The following is a 17,668-nucleotide window of genomic DNA, read 5'->3' as shown; positions in this document are numbered from 1 at the left end:
ATAAAAGGTATCAAAGTGAGTACATTCCACAAGAACTTTACCGCCTTTTTCCTCAGTATGGTTTTAAAAGAGCCTAAAACCAAAAGAGAGGCCCTTGTAACTTCCCTACAGCAGTCTCATGAGGATGCAGCTCCAGCAGGGACTGACTGAGATGGGAGCCCTGAGATCGTCTGTAATGTAGTTATCAGATTCTGCTTTCCTTCATTAACCTTTGACTCCAAATACCTGGGTTGCAAGTCCCGCTGAGACATGGCAATGTTGTTTGATAACAGAAGAAAGCACAAGGGAAGTTAAAACTGCACTCTCAGTTGTCACCACCTTGTTTGCCAAAGGCGTGTGATGATGGTCAAGGGGCAGGCGTTGAAAACACTATAAGGGTTTTTTCCAAGGAAAAGCTAAGCATGAGAATAAGGGGGATGTGTCTGAAGGTGAATTTTGCTTTGCATATGTTAGCAGTGTGTTAGTGAGGATGGAAGTTGGAAATTAGACTCTTTGGCTGTCTAGATATCTGAGGAAATAGAAGATGTTCTATTTTCTGCCCTATGCTTTTGGTAAGATGTGTTTTTTGTGGGCAAATTCAGGCACTTTGTTGTTAGAGAATGCAATGTTAAACTACACACGAAATTGCCGTTATGGTAAGCCAGCAAAGTAGCAGTATCTCCATCACAAATCTCAGTTCTTCTATAGTGGTATCTTTGTAGCTTTCTCTCTTCCCTCTCCACCTCCCCCCCTTCCCCTTCACATTTGGGGATGTGGTTACCCTTCACCCCTGCATTACCAGTTTTGGCCTACTGCACTGGGGCAGTTGGATGGGGTGATTCAACTTAGTTTATTGCCTACCAGGACAACTGTCTCAGGTCAGGGAATCCCCAGGCAGGATGGAGCAGACATAGTAACTCCATGTTATATGAGTTACTTATTTTGGTCGCTTATTTTGGATAAAGGGGACGTGTCCAGTACTCCGCTTATTTTGGATAATTGTAGAGTCTCCTTGGGCCCTATGACATGTGGTGTAGAGTAGATTGATCTGCAGACTGCCCCTTTTCATACTCGCTGCTGGATCAGTGCCTGAAAGCAACCAAGACTGGTAATCACAGTTGAAATCCAAAATTTGGGTCTTTGGGAGATACTGTCTTCTGATTTTTATAAGCTTTGTTTCATAATTTGCATCCCTCCAACTTGAGTGAGGTGAGAACATGGATCTAGGTAATCTGTTTTCCAGGATTTTTCTTAAGTAGTCAGAAATGAAGTAATACTCTCCAGAAAGTGTCAATATTCTGTAGTGGCTGTTTTGGAGCAGATGTGTCAAGCAGAAATCTTGAGAACTTCTTTCATGTTACTACTCTTTTATCAAAGCTTCTCTTTATCCTACCATTCAGATTAACATACCATCGACCTAATTTCTCTTCTGTCTTCTTCAAATGCTGTTGCGTTTCATCCTGGAATTAATGCACAGTGCCACTAAAACTCTCTTAATTTATGTTCCATTTGACAGAGCAACTCTGATTTTTGGATGAAGATGTTCTTGTAGTTTTGTCAAGCTCTGTAAACAGTTTATAGCAATCACAAAAGCAGTGAGATTTGGGAGACCAGATTAAATCCCAGAAGCTGGAGTTAAAACTCATTGAAGTTAAGAGGAGGGTTTCTGGTGATCCGTTAATCTCTGCATCTGCCCCAGCGTACGTGGGAGCTTGGAGTTTGCAGTATGGTGCGTGCCCTATGTCAGGAATGAATAGTATGCAGTCTTTACATTGTATTTAGCCTCCTCCACATGCAGGAATGAGAGCCCAAGTACCTTGTCCCTTATCTTATGCGTTTGTCCCTTACTTGTCACTGTGTCAATTGTCAGCACTGCTAGCCTGGCTCATGTTTTAGATGGCCTCTTGACCTCTGACTGTTTAGTTGACATATCTGCAGATATGATGCTTTTGGTAGAAAGTTTCACATACTTGGGATCTGAAACAGAAGAAAAACTTAGGGACTGAATGCAAGGTATTGAGATTACTTTCAATTTTTTTCTTATTCAGAAGTTCTTATTCTATATGAAAATGAATAAAAATATATATTTAAGCTTTAGCTCTTGGACAAACCTGCCCAAGAAACCTGGAACAGAGATTTAATGTGAATAAGTTGGTGAACTATTGTTCTCTTGATCTTTCTTTAGCACTGAATTTATTTCTGGATTTTGATTTGTCTGGGTGGGGATTGATAATTCCCTTGATTTACAGGTGTGTGTGTAACATTGCCTTTCAAGCATAACCAAATCTGCACCTCTGAGGTACCATGTTCTCCTCCAAGTCAGAAGGAATGAATTATTCAGCAGCTGCTGGTTCTTTGTTTACAAACCCCAGTACATCTTAGATGAAGGTTTTCAATATTTTGTTCCAGATTGCTTTGCCAAATTCTTGTATCTGGTCAAGTTCTTGTATTTAAGTGAACTGTGTTCCATTCAGCATGCCAGTTTCTAGGACAGTGTTTGAAAATTAATACTTTAAAGATATTTCTAACCATTTGGGGGCATACAACATTCAGGTCTGTTCAGGGTACTGGAGCATTGACAGTTGCCATTCCAGGGCTATAAAACACTTAAAATGTTTTTATGTGGTACTATGTGCAGTAACTAATGTGCATTTAGAAGGCAGGAGGAGGGAATAAGCTTGCTATGCCCTTATCAGGGACAGACAAAATGCAAGCTTTTACTCTTCCTTGAAGCATTTAGGGTTAAAATGTTCTAGGCAACTACTAGAGAAACTTTTTCACCATGTGCCACCACTGTATGTATATATGAGCCCAAATAAGAAGCAGAGCATTCTTAAGAGGCAGTCAACCTCTTAAATACTTCCCTTTTAATCAAGATCAGAAAGTTCAATTGGCTGAAAATTCATTTCACTTTTAAAAAAATAATTAAATTTTTTTTAAAAAATAAAAATTCTGACATCCAGTGAAAGTAAGTAGTGAAAGCCATTTCAGACAGAAACCTGCATGCTAAGCACAGTTGAAACCTTCTGAGGACCTCCTTTGACACTGTTTTTCATCTCTCCAAATACTAAGACGTAGCAGTTCACTCCATCATCGTGCCAATTGTGTGAAAAGTAACATCTCTGCCAGCAAAGAACTTCAATATAGGTGATCTCCTTTTAAAAGCGATGCCCCAGTTAAAGGATTGTTTGTTGTGGGGTTTTTTAGATTCCATGGTTCTCACCTGTTAGAATTAGCCATTTAGATTTAAAAAAGAAAAGAAAAATCTCAGAAAATAAATCAACTTAAACCAAATCTTTAAATGAACCAGTTTCAGTGTTGAGAAAGAGACTCTTCAAATAGTTCATCTTCTTGTAAACCAAGAAGAAAAAAACCCATATCCTTGAATCTACAGACTGATACTTTTTTTTTTTTTAGCTAAAGGACTTCTTTCCCCCAAACACCTACCCCCCAAAAAATTCATGGGAGAGCCAGTTAATTGTTACTGCTTCAGGGAGCTTTAAGTAAAAACACTGGGGCTGTTTTAATAACCTTATTGCTGAAAATATATGGCTTTATTGTCTATGTTTTGCATACTAAGTCCCAAGAAAGTTTTGATGGATTATGAAGAACAAGTTATTACAACTAACTTCATTGGAATTCTGCTTTATTACGACAGTTGTTTGAAAGTATGTTTAGCCAACCAGGAACCATCATAAATTTTAATAAAGTTTAATTAAACTCAATTATGTTTGTTGCTTCTTGGTGTATTTCATTTTCCAACAGATAAGATATATAGATAAATATAAAAATATGTGTATGTATGCTGTATCTATAGATACACAGATGTATCTGCACACACAATTTAAATTTATGGAAGAATTCTAACAAGTAATTAACACGTGAAAGTTACAATATATAATTATTACTGCCCAGGTAAAAACTGTTACTGAAAGGTACTGGACAAGTCATTCTATGCTGCAGTAACCTCCCAGGTACAGTTTTGTACCGTGATGACAACTAGGTATCATATATGTAACACATATCTGTGCCCATACTGCTGACTGCTATCTCCTTTTCTGATGATAAAGTTACCTAAAGATAGAAGTGGTTGCAGACATCCAAACGGCACCCCAAAGTTAGGCTCAGAGTCGTGTTTCTGGATGGAAAATTTAGCTGCAAGTCTGATAGAACCAACCAAACGGTATAACTGTATCTTCCTTCTCATACTTTCCACCTACAAACACAAGGTAATAAGAGCTGAAGAAAATCTTTCTAGTAAATAAGTAACGTGATTAACTGATATACAATTCATGGTCAATTTGCGAAGCGATCAAAGATGGGGAATGGGACGTAGAAGTAGGACAAAGCATAAGTCACTGTCTCTTTCTGCCGGCTGTAGTGCTTCTTGCCTTCCAGGTTAGCCCAGCGTATAGCAAGCTGCAGCCCTTAGCTTTTTTGGAGACTAGAACTGAACTTGTGTAACATTTGGAGTTCTACATTCCCGAGCCCCCTCATCTACACCCAGAATCTGAGGATAACACAAATAGTTTGTTCTCTCTCAGCCTGACTATTGTTTAAAGGCTGTCTTCTACACTTTTCTGTGTTACTCTGCAATGAAAGGAAAAAGAGTCTGCACTGGAGTCCAAGACAGTTTTTTGAATTTATTCATCAGTTCTAAGAATGAATGATTATAGTTTGTGAACCTATTTATGGCTTGACTAGTTTTGAAAAAAAACCCCTACGTTATGTCAAGCAGAAAAGTCCATTTAAAAGAAACACAATAATAAAAACCCTCCCAGTGGGATGGAGACTGTCCTAGAGGGCCGTCATTTGATGCCAACATGATTTGCCAGTGATCTTGAATACAAAGAGTGCGGGAACATTGAGCAGTAGACTGTCTCAACAAGTGCTCATGAAATATGCTTTTCCCTCCCCTGCCCAGTCAAAAGCTCATACTATTCACACACCCTTAGGGCAATTACTTGAAAAGTTATTTAGCTTCTCGCTTAATCCTCATCAGTGCGTGTTTCTGTAGCTCGGGCGCTTGTGGGCAGGACTCAGCAAGGCTGAGAGTAAGTGAGTTGCTTTAAGTTTCCTGGCTGCTTAGGGTGGGCAGGGTGATGGCAGAACGATGTGCAGCAACCGTACGTGGCGGTCAGTGTAAGGAGAGGGACGGGCTGCTAATAAATACATGAAACCCGGTGCAGTGAGGTGAAGCTGTACCCGTCATTTCACATGTCCTCGCGCTCACGCCTAGCTGCAGAAACTCCAGGCCTGCTCGAGGTGCCAACACACCAGTTTTATATCTTCAACTGATATGCAAGTGTCTTCCTTCTATATATACACTGGGTGAAACCAGCTAGGTTTATTTATAGTTGGTTTCCTTCTCCCCCGCCCAGTTTTTTATCCTTACCAAACTCACACTTTCAAGCCTTTCATGAATCTTGGGTGCAAATAAAAAATGGCTTAAGAAAGCAAAAGCTTTGCCCTGAAACTCATGGTGTTACTGGTAAGCATACTTCAGTTCTGGCGAGATCCTTGGAGCACGGACAGCCTCAATTTTTGGCAATGCTGCTAGTGCTTCTATCATGCTAAATGTAATCCTGGTATATTAAAGGGCCAGCTTCTCTGCTTTGAGCCTGAAGAAATTTTCTTATAATAAATAACTCCTCAGAGAGGTGACACTGGCCTAAGTAACTCAGAGAGAAATCCAGTTTCTGCTGCTCCCTGAAACGTGGGAGCGCTGGCACTCAGCCACCTTGGTGATGTGAGCTGTACAGAGGCTTATCTGAACTTTCCCCAGTGGAAAAAATGCACTTCTTTGCTCCTGCTGAATAAAATGTATGATGTGAGATGTTCAACAGCACTGTCACCTTGGGTTACATCTAAGGAAATAATGGCACATTTGAGTGGTAGGATTGTGCAGCTGCTGGGCCAGAGCTTCAGAAATACAAGAGCCAAAGGACTGACCCCATCTCCTCCCAGGACAGGGACCAAACGCTGCTTCCCAACCGGGCTCGGCACCGTGCCTCTTGAGCTGATGTTGAGTTTTAAGCTGTTCAGTAAGCTTCCTGACTTCAGCGAGGTGGTTCTGAGTATGCAGATGAAATGCGTGCGCAAATACCTTGATGAAGAAGGGTCCTGATTTCCTTGGGAGCTCCCATGGGGAAAATGCCGGAGAGCATGTGCATGCGTGTGTTAGCGTTGCAGGGGGTAAGATAGAACAACACAGACCCACTGCGTGCCTTTCTGCAGCAACTCTGCTGCTTGCAAACTGCAAGAGGGATGTTTTGTAAGGGCAATGAATGCCCTCCAGTGGCAGAAAATAGGGAAATAGATTGGTTCAGTTTGTTTTCCATAATTGTTACGGAATTGGTGCATATAGTTCAATTTCAGTTTGTGGATGTGTCCACTCACAGTGTAGCGGTGCAGCATTAACGGGCATCGTTGTTTCTGGTCTTGCAGTTCACAACAGCACACAGCAAAGAGCTGAACCTCGGTCAAAATCTTTAGCAATAGTGACTTTTATAAAAGGCAACGGACCTCAGGATACTCTTACTAAGAAACTTGTGTCGGTAAAGGTCACGTAATCGGACTGTCCAGCTTCGTGAGCTGCCTGTTGATACAGGCGTGTTTGCTGGAGCATGTAGCAGCAGGGGGGGCACCCAGCATGCTGCAGCTGCCAGGCGGAGATGGGGAGAATGGGAAATGTGGGGTCTGCATGCGTGAATGTCTTGCACAGTGAGGTTTTATGCAAGTGGTGGGCTTTTTTCTGTGTTGTTTTTGCTTGTGTTTTTGCTTTTTAAACAATGCTGTCGTAATGTGCCTAGGCATATTTGTGGGTCAGCGAGATTAATGTATTTCTTGCTGGTTTATAGTGTGAAAACATCCTTCAGAGGGCATCAAATACTGCAGCCTATTTCCATGTTTGTCATGGAATAATCCTCTCGTAATAGAGCGGTGATGTGGGCTGGGAATGTGCTTGATCACTCTACTTTCCAAATTCAGAACAGGTTTATAAACAAACAAGAAGCTTTTATAACCATAAGCCAAAACCCAAAGAAGGGCTTGAATACCAGCACCGTGCTGACCCCCATGTGCCTGTTTGCTGAAGTGGCTTCCCCAGCCTGCAGATACCTCCTGGTGTCCCAGCACCGGGGAACTGCAGGGCATGCGCAGCAGGGCCAGTCACGCTTATGTCAAAAAGTCCATAATACTTCAGTGTTGTCCTAGGACAAACAATTATCTAGGGGTTCATTAGAGAAAGGGAACCCGTAAGCTGTTAGCCCCGTTGTTCCTGTGTCCCAGGTTCACGTATGGGAATGCATCAATCTGATCACGCTCTTGGTGGGGGCTTTTTCCTTGTTCCATGTTTTAGCTTGTTTTGGTAGCCAGGCATCTAGCGCGCAGCCTACTCCCAGTATAGGCCAATAGCCTGGAAGCGGAAAATTGGCCTCAAGGACCGAGTCCTGCCCAGCATATTTTCACTCTGAGTTGCCCCAGAGTTTAAACATCTGGAAATCACATTACCATGAGCATCTTTAAAAACAAAATTAAGCAGTACATTTTTATTTTCCCATGTGAAGCACAGCCTTTTTACAAATATTCTGGAAATATTCACCTCAGAAAGGGCTGATGCTAACGTGTCTTTTCTCTCTGGTTGCCTTCTGCCATGCCCGGTCTGGCCCCATGCTTGATTGCTCTGTGGTGGGAAGAGTGTCTTGATCAAGGCCTTTTCAGTTGTCTTTGATAACTTTACCTTGTTATTTGCAACGCTTACAGTAAGTCTTCACTCAAACCAAGAAGATGATACCCTGAGCTCTAAAGTAATATTTTTAGGTGATACAGAGGCTGCCCTTTTGGAAAAGAGATTAAGCTGCGCTGCATGTGTTGTAATAATCAAATGTAAGTATACAATTCACATAAAGATTGATGCTGCTATAGAAATCCACTGTAGAGCCCTACCCTATCTCCATAGGAACTTACACAATGTACCTTTGTCTAATAAGCAGGATGTGGCTGTCGAAAAGCAGAAGTTTAACTGATGTATTGCTAGTCTGGTTAGTAAACCACGAAGAACTGCTTAGATCTGCCAAAAAGGTAAGAAACTAGGGGAAAGGTAATTCCGGCAGGGGGAGATCACGATCACTGACACACGGACCACCTACCCCAATTATACCACCGACTCAAATGATGAAGTTGAAGAAGAACAACTAAGCATGTGTACTAATTTACATGCTAGGCAAAGAAATTTTAACCAATCATTTAATAGCAGAATAGTGCATATGTACTAGGAAGTTGAATATGTTAATGCTTTGTGTATAAATAACTCTTAATTGGAAAGCTGTGTGTGCTGTTTTGAGACAGGCACCCATATCTGCACAAATATGCAATAAAATACCTCTGCTCTGTGTTTATATCGGCATTTTGCACAGCGGGTAAATGAACCCCGATTTTTGGGACAACACATGTACTATGTGAATGTCACCACAGGTAGAAGAAGTAATTTGTAGTCTGAGTGACCCTGGATGTTGTCTCTGGAAATTTGCTTTTCCGGAAAGAATTTTCTGGGTTCATCGTCATTTGGTAATGGCCCAGGAAAGAGTGAGATCAGAAACTGATGCAAGCGTTAGTGCAAGACATGTGAGTCTGTTGTAAACTGTGGCCGGTTTGCTATGTAAGCTTAGTACATGTTATTTAGCATTTCCCACATCTCCTTGGGTGCCTCTGTACAACCAACTACATAGGCGCTTACTATTTAACCAGTTATCACTCATGAGGATTACTCTTAAAATATCTATAGGAAAGAAACTAATAGTGTTCATATTATTTACATTAGTTCTCAAGTGCGCTAAGAAGTCTGCTTTCCTTCCTGATTTTGGCAGATCACTGATTTTACACTTCAAATATTTTGCTCAGTTCAGCAAGCAAATATAAAAAGACATTTTTTATTTGATTCTAGGAAATGCAATAATCTATTGGATTAAATAAAACAATTACCGGAGATATGAATTTTAAAGAAGTGGTTATCCTTCTCTTGATTTAAATAACTTAGCAAAGTTGAAAAAGATACTAAGAGTTGTAAAGACCTAATCAGAGCAAAAAAAATGTTGCTTTTAAGAATCATTTATTATTACTTTTTTTTTCTTTGAGACTAGTATTATGAACACTTATAACAGATACATAAATGTATATGAATACATATAATATTACTAGTAATTAAAAAGTAGAAGAGATCCTCAGTTAAAGAAAAACATAATTTTCTGCTTTCTTCAGATGGGTTTCCAAAGGCAATTTCCATCTTGATCCAAATTATATTTTTCTGCTGCTGAAGGCTCTCATGTTAGAAGTCAAAAAATATTCTTCCTAGGATGCTCTGACAGAGCCGATTTCATGCTTATGGGTTACAGCTGAACGTTAAGTTTTCAGTTTTCAAACACAAGTTATAACAGCATGTTCATTCTGCACAACTCAAATAATACAAGTGTTCAAGAAGTAATTCCTGTTGACTTTCCTGTTGAAAAGTCATGTTCTCAAACTTCATCGGTCAATATTGCCTTGTGTGCATTTGTGTGTATTGACAGGGTGTCGGGTTAAGAGGAAAATGTGAGCTCGTGTTGACACAGTGTTACTCGGAGGAAAAGGTACATATCTGCTGGGAGGGTCATCTTTAACAAGAGAAGTGGCGTTTGACACCATTACTCATTTGAAATCAAGCACCGCAGTTAATTTGTTCAAACAGCAGATCTGCAGCCTCATGTGAAGTCTTGCTGCACCATCAGCCTGATCTGGCGGGGCTGGGTGAAGTAGTAAAAGTTGTAAAAACAGGAATCTTTGCCTTGTTTGGTCCCAATAACCCTGTCCAGGGCCTGGCTCTGGTGGAGACATGGCGCAAAGTTTTCAAGCCGTGGCATCCCTGGAGGTCACTTTGTTTTTCCTAGGGAGCATTAGTGCCGCTGCCTCTGCTCCCTGCAGCCCCAGAGGGAGGATGCGGGCTCTGAGCATCGCCGGGCTGAGAGCCGAGCACCCTTTGGCTTCAACCCTCTTGAGCCCCGGCTCCTGGAGCTAAGGGCTCCTCTAGCATCGGCCTCCGGGCGACAGGGCTGTCCTCTCACAGATACACCTATTGCTCAGACAGCAACACAAAGTTGCTGCCGCTGCCCCTGTCTTCAAACGTGCCATACACTTGTGTTCCCTGCAACGGTGATCACTGGGATTAGTAAAGTCTAAGCAAGTTTTAGTGAGCGCTTATCCGTATATCTAGCCAGCTTCAGGGTCGTGCTGGTACCAGGATGCCAAAGGTTATGTTGACCCAGAAAGGAACTGGAGTACATCCAAACTCCTCCGCTCTCAGCTCACTGATGTGTTCAAATTAATAGGGCAGCTGCAGCAACGCTGAGTTTTGAACACAGGATTTTTCATTCCTGGTTTAATGTCTGTGCTTAACACTGTGATAGCCATCTCTTGCCCAGTTTTGTGGTTTATGATGTTTCCCTTGCCCTTTACTGAGCAGTGTTGTGGCCCTTGCGCAAGTCCTTCGGTCAATGTCTGTGGGCAAGAGCATGCAGGGGATCTTGAGCGGTGAGAGGAGGCCTTGCTGTTTCAGATTTTTCTTGTCCTTCATTTCTTTTTTTTCTTTAATATTCTGAAACATGCCCTCTGAAGGAAAGGAATCCATGAGCTCATGCCACTTCTATGTTCAACAACCCTTTTTGAGAGAGCGCTTTTCCCCCTCCAGAAGGAGCAGTGAGGCATGTGTTTATGAGCAAGGATGGTCGTGCATGGCAGCAGAAAATCTGAGCTCATCCCGTCTCTCCTTTCCTAAACAAGATCCTAAAAATACTGCCAAAATTGCTCACTGCAAAACATAGAATACGGCTCCTTGGCCACGTAAAAGCTGACTGGAGCTACGCCTCTGTTCAAAATGCTTTCAGATTTATAGGCCGTGTGGACTAAATGAAAATGCTTGGAAAGAAAGAGGAGGCTTTCAAGGATTATTGATTCTTCACCTTATTCTGGACAAATAAACCTACGGGTAAAAAGAGAATAGAAATGTGCTTACTCAGATGAGACATTTGATCTGATAGGGAGAGGCAGTTGCAGAGCCAAACTCGCCCTACGTGCTGTCTAACCTCCAGGAGACCTGGGCTGCAGATCAGACCCATTAGTCAGTCCATAACCCCAGCAAAGCCTCCTGTAGAAGGTAAAAAAGGTTGGAGAAGACGGTGGCAACACTTACTAATCCTTAGCCTGCGCTATGGTGATTTTTTCAAGTTGGGTCCATGACTTGGAAACCCCATTTCTAACCTATGTAAGCCAACGCTAGTACACACCGGGTCACCAGCACCTTCAGTGGCTCTGGGCTTTTGTGTGCCCTGCAGCTCTGCAGGGCCGAAAGGCACCAAGAGCAGACCAATGTGGAGACGGATGCCAGAGCTCCCTCCACTTTTATTGAGAGACAGTTAATGCCTAACATGGGTTTCTTCTCTGTGCTGGGGAGGCAGCAGCAAGTGTGGATGGTGCTTTGAACATCTGCATGGGTGTCTGGTGCAGCACCTGAGCCCGTCAGTGGGCACCGAGCTGCTGGGGAGGTGTCCGCTGGTTTTGGCCCCTGGGATGATGCTGGTACCACTCTACTCAGCTCTGGGATGCTGGTGGATCAGGTGGGGTGTGGTGGCAGGGCCACAGGCAAAAGTGGTCCTGGGCATGCAGGGGAGCTGAACTGGGGAGCAGGTGCCTTGGGAGCTTTGAAGTCAAACAGTGGGATGGGTGCGTCGTGAGTCTGGGTGCCCTCCTGTATGGGCAGAGGTGGGGAGCTGTTAACTGAAGCTCTGGAGTGAGATGCTGAAGGTGTCTGGTGGATCCAGCTCTGGATGACACCTCGCAGTCTGTCCCCTGGTGCGTGTTTCCTCTGACTCCGTATGTGCGGGGCTGTGCTGCTCCGGGTGCTGGGCTGCAGCCCTCTGGGCACTGCATAAAGTCATGTTTCTAACCACTGAACCAGGATTGCTGTGTTAGGGCCTGGGCTGTTTGACTTTACACCTCACTTTCCCAGAATGCATAATGCTAAAAGTGGATGGTTTGATGAGGGGAATGTGCATCCATAATGTAGAAGATTATTCCTGAGGTACCTAGCATTGGGTTTCAATATTTCAGCGCAGAGAAAGATATGTTGTTGTGCTTGCTCATGGGAATTAATTACACTTGTAGAAAGGAAAGATTTATTTCTTTGCTGCTCTTATGACTGTTCAGTTTGGAGCCGGAGTTCGGACTAGGTCTTCCTCAGACACCTGATGCTCTGGTGAGGTTTGAACATGGACCAGAGCGCTGTGTGCAGACGTTGTGTGTTTGGCCGCTACGGCCAGCTCAGCCCAGTCCTCTCCCACAAGCAAGTGGGTGAGCCGAAAGCTGTGCGAGTAAATGTATGGGCACTGAAACCACCCTCACTGAAATGGAGATGAGTCTAGCTGAAGTATCTCTTCTTCACCTAGCTCACAAAAATCCAGTTGCAAATGAACCGCTTGCTATATGGGCAGCAGGATAACATGGGAGAAATGGAATACGCTTACAGTACCTCAGCTCCTCTGCTATGACCTGTGCCACGTGTGGAAAGAGAAATACTCTAAGTGGGCATTTGCAGTGATGTTGAAACAAAGACATAGCCAGGATAAAGAACCCAATGGGGACAAAGGATTCCCGGGTACATGCTCAAGCTGGAAACAAGTCTCATCCTCACTGAACGTGCTGTTTCTGAATGCCCTCCTGTGTCAAATGTGAAGGAAGGCCAGGCTTTCTGCTGTTGCTAGCGCTGTATCTGGTTCCCCTGGGGCGTAAGCAGCACCATGCCCGTTCATTACCTTCCTCTCCAGAGCAGAGAGTAAATTGCTGGGGGAGCTCCAAGTGTAGGAGCTCCAGGAAATCAAGGACTGCAAAATGAAGCATCAGGTTGGGAGCATGGTGCCACCACTCACGGGCCCAATCTCCCTATAATTCGTGCTCAAGAATTATCTCAAGCGGAAATCCATATTCCTACCTATATTCAGGCTGAGAGGGGCATTGAGCAAGCCTGGTGCACACCCCAAATCACTACCAGACTAGGAGGATAACTTTGCTACTAATGCAGCAGGTATGACCAAAACTGACCTGAAGAGCTTGGCTCCGCAACAGAAACTGCATCCTTCATCATACTGTGATTTGGTTGACTCCTTCCAGCTGTAGGTTTCTTAAACATTAATGGCTGCGGTTGCCTGCAGTGGCGTAATGGAGTTTCTCAGCCCAAACACATCTGGGTTTCTGAGGCTGTGGGCTTTCCCTGGGGCTCCTAGATGGAGGTCCTGTCTCATCAGCTGCAGCTAAACCTAAGGAGGCCACCCTAGTATAGGGGAAACGAAACAAAATGGGTACTCGGACCTTGGCACATGATCCACATGGTACATAATATTAATGGGAGTCTTGTCCACTGGCACTGGTGTCTTTGGGTTCAGCCCCATGCAGAGGAAGTCCAAGGGCACTGGTTGCTCCTTTTATTTTTTTTGTCTAATGCACTGGTCCCAGGAGGCCTTTAAATGACTGCTCTGGTGAAATAAAATACTTTCAGTGCTGTGGGTAGTCCTTCCTGTCAGCCAACAGGCCACTCCACTGCATTTTTTCAGGAAAAAAAATAGTCAAAGCTACCGAAAGCATGCATATTTCTAAGTGGCTATAGGCTTTTCATTCTCCTTTTTCTATTTTTAAGCATTTTCCCATGACATCATGAATAGCACTTCTTATTCATGCTTTCTACAGCAGGTACGGGAGGCTTGTCCTGGGCTGGGCAGCCCTGGTTTCCCTGTGGGGCACGGGAGTGCTCCTGCTGCAGGGAGAAGCTGCTGGGAGCCGCAGCCTCTTGCCAGTCATCCCTGTCAGCAAGTGATCCCGCAAAGAGCTGTTGCTGCTAATTTGATTAAAAAGCATAGTGTTATGATTAAGACAATCTGTATCCCTGCCTAACTTGGGCCTCTGCTGGTTCTGGGCTCCCTCTACTGTTGCAGTATGCAGCAAAGATAATGGGAGGGAGACCAACTTTTAGGAGGATCCCAGACCAGAAACCCAGCTGACTGCGGAGAGGGATGTGCAGGACAACCTGCTCCTAAAGTGCAGCTCCCTGGGAATGCTCCGGTCACCACTACTTACCCCAAAGTAATTTTGTGATTTCTCTGGCTTAAACCTGTCCTTGTGATGGCAGCCGATGCCGTGAGACTCGCTCGCCTGCAGAAGGCAGGATCCTGCGAGCACCTCGGGAGCTGTGCTGCTGCCCGCGCATCTGGGCAGCTGCCTGGACAACCCCTCGCCCCGTGTGGTGTTCAGCTCTAAGGCTCTGCGGAGGATACGTACATTGGCAGCCAGGAAAACCATCCCTTCCCCAGTGATACGGCCATAAATGGAAAAACCTGAAGGGAACACAACAAATCTGTCCTAAATTTTGCTTGGTGTTCTGGCTCCTTGAGACGTCCTGGGTCTGTCTGCGAGAGTACTGCCGGCAAGCCAGGGGATGGTGAAGGTTTTCCCCCGCTCCGTGAACTGCTTTGAACAGTAACGTAGAAAATGCCAGGGATGATCACCCAGCTGGGAACGTTAGTATTAAGTGGAAAACTTTCAGGGGGCTTTTCAGCTCCTTGGAACAGTAATGTGATAAATCATCCGTAAAGTGCTTTTCCAGCAGACGTGGCTGTACAACGTGCAATGCATCTGACAGCAAACATCTGTCCGGGCTGCAGCATCAACAGGGTCTGTTTTTCCTATCATATTGGTTTACCTTACTCATCTGATGGAGATGAAATTCCCCTGAACCTTGGCTTCCCCTTGGCTGCTGTGCTTCCCAGCTGAGCACCCTCCATCCCATACACTGCAGCAGGGATGGTGAGCAGACCAAGGGCCACCGCGGCCGGGTCGCTGGTCTGCTGCTGAAAAAAGGCCGCTGGCCGGGGCTGGCACATGGCTTCCAGCCTCAGGGGGATTTGAAGATTAAACCTTAGTTATGAGAACTTAACTTGGCTCGACTCGAATTGGGTTGTGGGTTGCATCCAAAAAAAGGAACGGGGCTTACTGTCTTCCTCTGGCTGGGCTAAAGCTGTGATCTCACCAGCCATATTTATTCTCGCTGGACCTTAGTGGACCTCTCACAAGATGTTGATCTCATTACATTTCCACAAATCTCATCTGCATTCCCATAAAAACGACTGAACACCTGATACCCAAGGCCCCAGTTTAACTGCAGGCGTAGTCCCGAACATTAGCTTTTGGCCTTCACTTCGTTCCCGTACAAAGAAGGTGGCTTTGTGCTTCGGCCGCTGCTATGAGGTTGCAAGCGTTGAGTCCAGGGAAAGAAATTCAAACAACCAAGTGGAAATCTGCTCGGCTGGTTAAATCCCACAGAGTGGGAAAGGAGCTCTTCCCACAGCAGGTGTAGCCAGAAGCGGGCTCTGAAATACGCGGAGTTACCCCTCTGCTGCATCTTCTTACTCAAAAAGAATTAATCTGACTAAAAAATAAAAAGGTCAGAAGTAAATCCTTAGCTCTGGAGATGAGTGAAGCGCACTAGAGGAGACAATGTTTTGCCCTCTGACACTGATGGTTTCTTTAGCTTTGATAGCTACTCATTATGCAAAACAATTAAATTATGCTTTTTAAATTAATAACGATGGAAATAATGGCAATGGATAAAATGTAAATAGTACGTAAAGCATGTAACTTATAAATAACAGTATCCAGAGTTAAAGAACCTAGTGGATTGCATGCCTCTGGGCAAAGGGATGACGTTGTGAGGGCAGGGGAATGATGAAGTCAAGGAGAAGTTGCAAATCCAATGCACATTTCCTTGCAGGGCATGCCTGTAAGAGAACCACCGCCACGTGGCATGGGGGAAATATGAAAGGATGAGGAGACTCTTTCTAAATCTTTGCAGTTGCCAAAAAAATCACATGACCTGGCTGTGTAGTGTTTGTTTTTCTTGGCAACTTTGTAGAGCATCCAAGAAAATGAATGGGTAGGGTTTTCCTCCTACCTACCCTGGTCTAGCTGTTTACTTGTCAAAGTGAAAACAGAGTTGCAAGGGAGCAGTGTGGGAAAACTTAATTGTGAGCAGGGTATTTAATACAGCAAAGGACTGGAGGTGGACCCCAGTTGATCGGACTTGGGTGGTTAGAAGCGAGGGAGTTGTGTCCCGCTGATTTCCAGACGTGCTGCAGGGAGTTAACCAGCTCCTCCGTCACGAGCAGCGTTTCAAAGGTATGCTACCGCAGAGCTCGCTGCAGCAGCCTGCTCCTCGCCCGCTTCCTTTCAAGGGCATTATATGGCCCTTAGCACATTTTCATAACAACACTCCTGTTTGATTAAAGAAAAAAAGCAGGCCAAGATTTCAGAAATTGAGTATGACATACTCTGAAAATTGCTGTATCTTCTCCATGTCCATTGCTCTGTGATCTTTGCTGCTTTGAATGCTTCCAAAAATAACTTGAAAGAGATGCATGGCTCGATTATTGCCAACACGAGTAGTTATTGATCTAAATGGCTGCTTGGAAAGAAAGGACAATAGAGAAACCACGCTCTGCTATCCACATGTTTAGACCTTCTGTCTCGTTTTGCTTGAACCAGTGGGGAAAGACATGTATCGTGGCATGGCAACAAAGAAAATCCTCTGCCTGCTTTAAAGTTATTGGGCACTTTCACATATTAAAGTCATTAAAAATTCATAAAACATTTGACTTTAAATATACTTTGTTAACTAAACTAGCTCATATCCTACAAAACACCCCAAAAGCAGCTCCTAATCCTTTGGCTGAACAGGTGCCCTTGACACAGTGCGGAGCAGCCTTGGGGCCGCTCTGAATTGCCGTGGCTCTACTGAAGATCCTTTGAAGTAGCTGGGAAAAACAGCAGCTCGTTGGTTCCTCGAGCCACTCTTCCCATTCCCCAGCACTGTCCTGCAGGAGATGTTGCAGGAAACTGGGAGATGAGCCTCTCCCCTCCCTCGTGCCCCTGGGAGGAGCAGTACCACCCTCCTGCCCACCTTGGTCCAGCACCGGGGGAAAGAGTGGCTGCAAAATGCTCTCTCTCCCTTCTCTTAGATCTCATCCCATGTCCAATATTAAGATTGGTTTCAGCCAGAAACATCCCATATAGCTGCCACGTCTGTGCTTTAGTTAAAGTTTGATACTGCTTTGGCTGTTTTCTAGAAGTCCTGTAGCTAGTTCCCTGGCTTTGACAATTTCCTTTTCTAGACTTTAATCAGACTTTATGTGGAAAAATGGGTTTCTTATGAGCAGTTGTGATTTATTGTCCTTTTTGTTTTGGTGTGGGGTGGATTTTTTGCTTGGTTGGTTGGTTTTATTTTTTGTTTAAAGGGGAGGTGCAGTTTTGTGCTCGTTCTCCATCTTGGTCTTTACCATCTTTTTGGTGCTACTGGACCAGCATAACAGGGTGGGGGGATCTTTTGCTGTAGGTTTAAAATGTGTATATAAAATATATTTATTACGTGAGCTTTTACCAAAAGTGATTTCAAATTTCCAGCATGAAACTTTCAAATATGGACTTGCCCTAAACTGACAGTTGGCTTTATGCATGTGTAGATTAGAATAAAAACTCATTTGCCTTAGGGAGAGTTTGAGACAAGATCGCTAAGTACCGTCTCTGATTTGTGTCAGGGAAAAACACAGTACCGAATAAATAC

Source organism: Ciconia boyciana, chromosome 6 (genome assembly GCF_034638445.1).
Source record: "Ciconia boyciana chromosome 6, ASM3463844v1, whole genome shotgun sequence".
In the NCBI taxonomy this organism is placed as follows: domain Eukaryota; kingdom Metazoa; phylum Chordata; class Aves; order Ciconiiformes; family Ciconiidae; genus Ciconia; species Ciconia boyciana.
The sequence above is the reverse complement of the archived record's forward strand: the minus strand, read 5'-3'. Positions refer to the sequence as shown.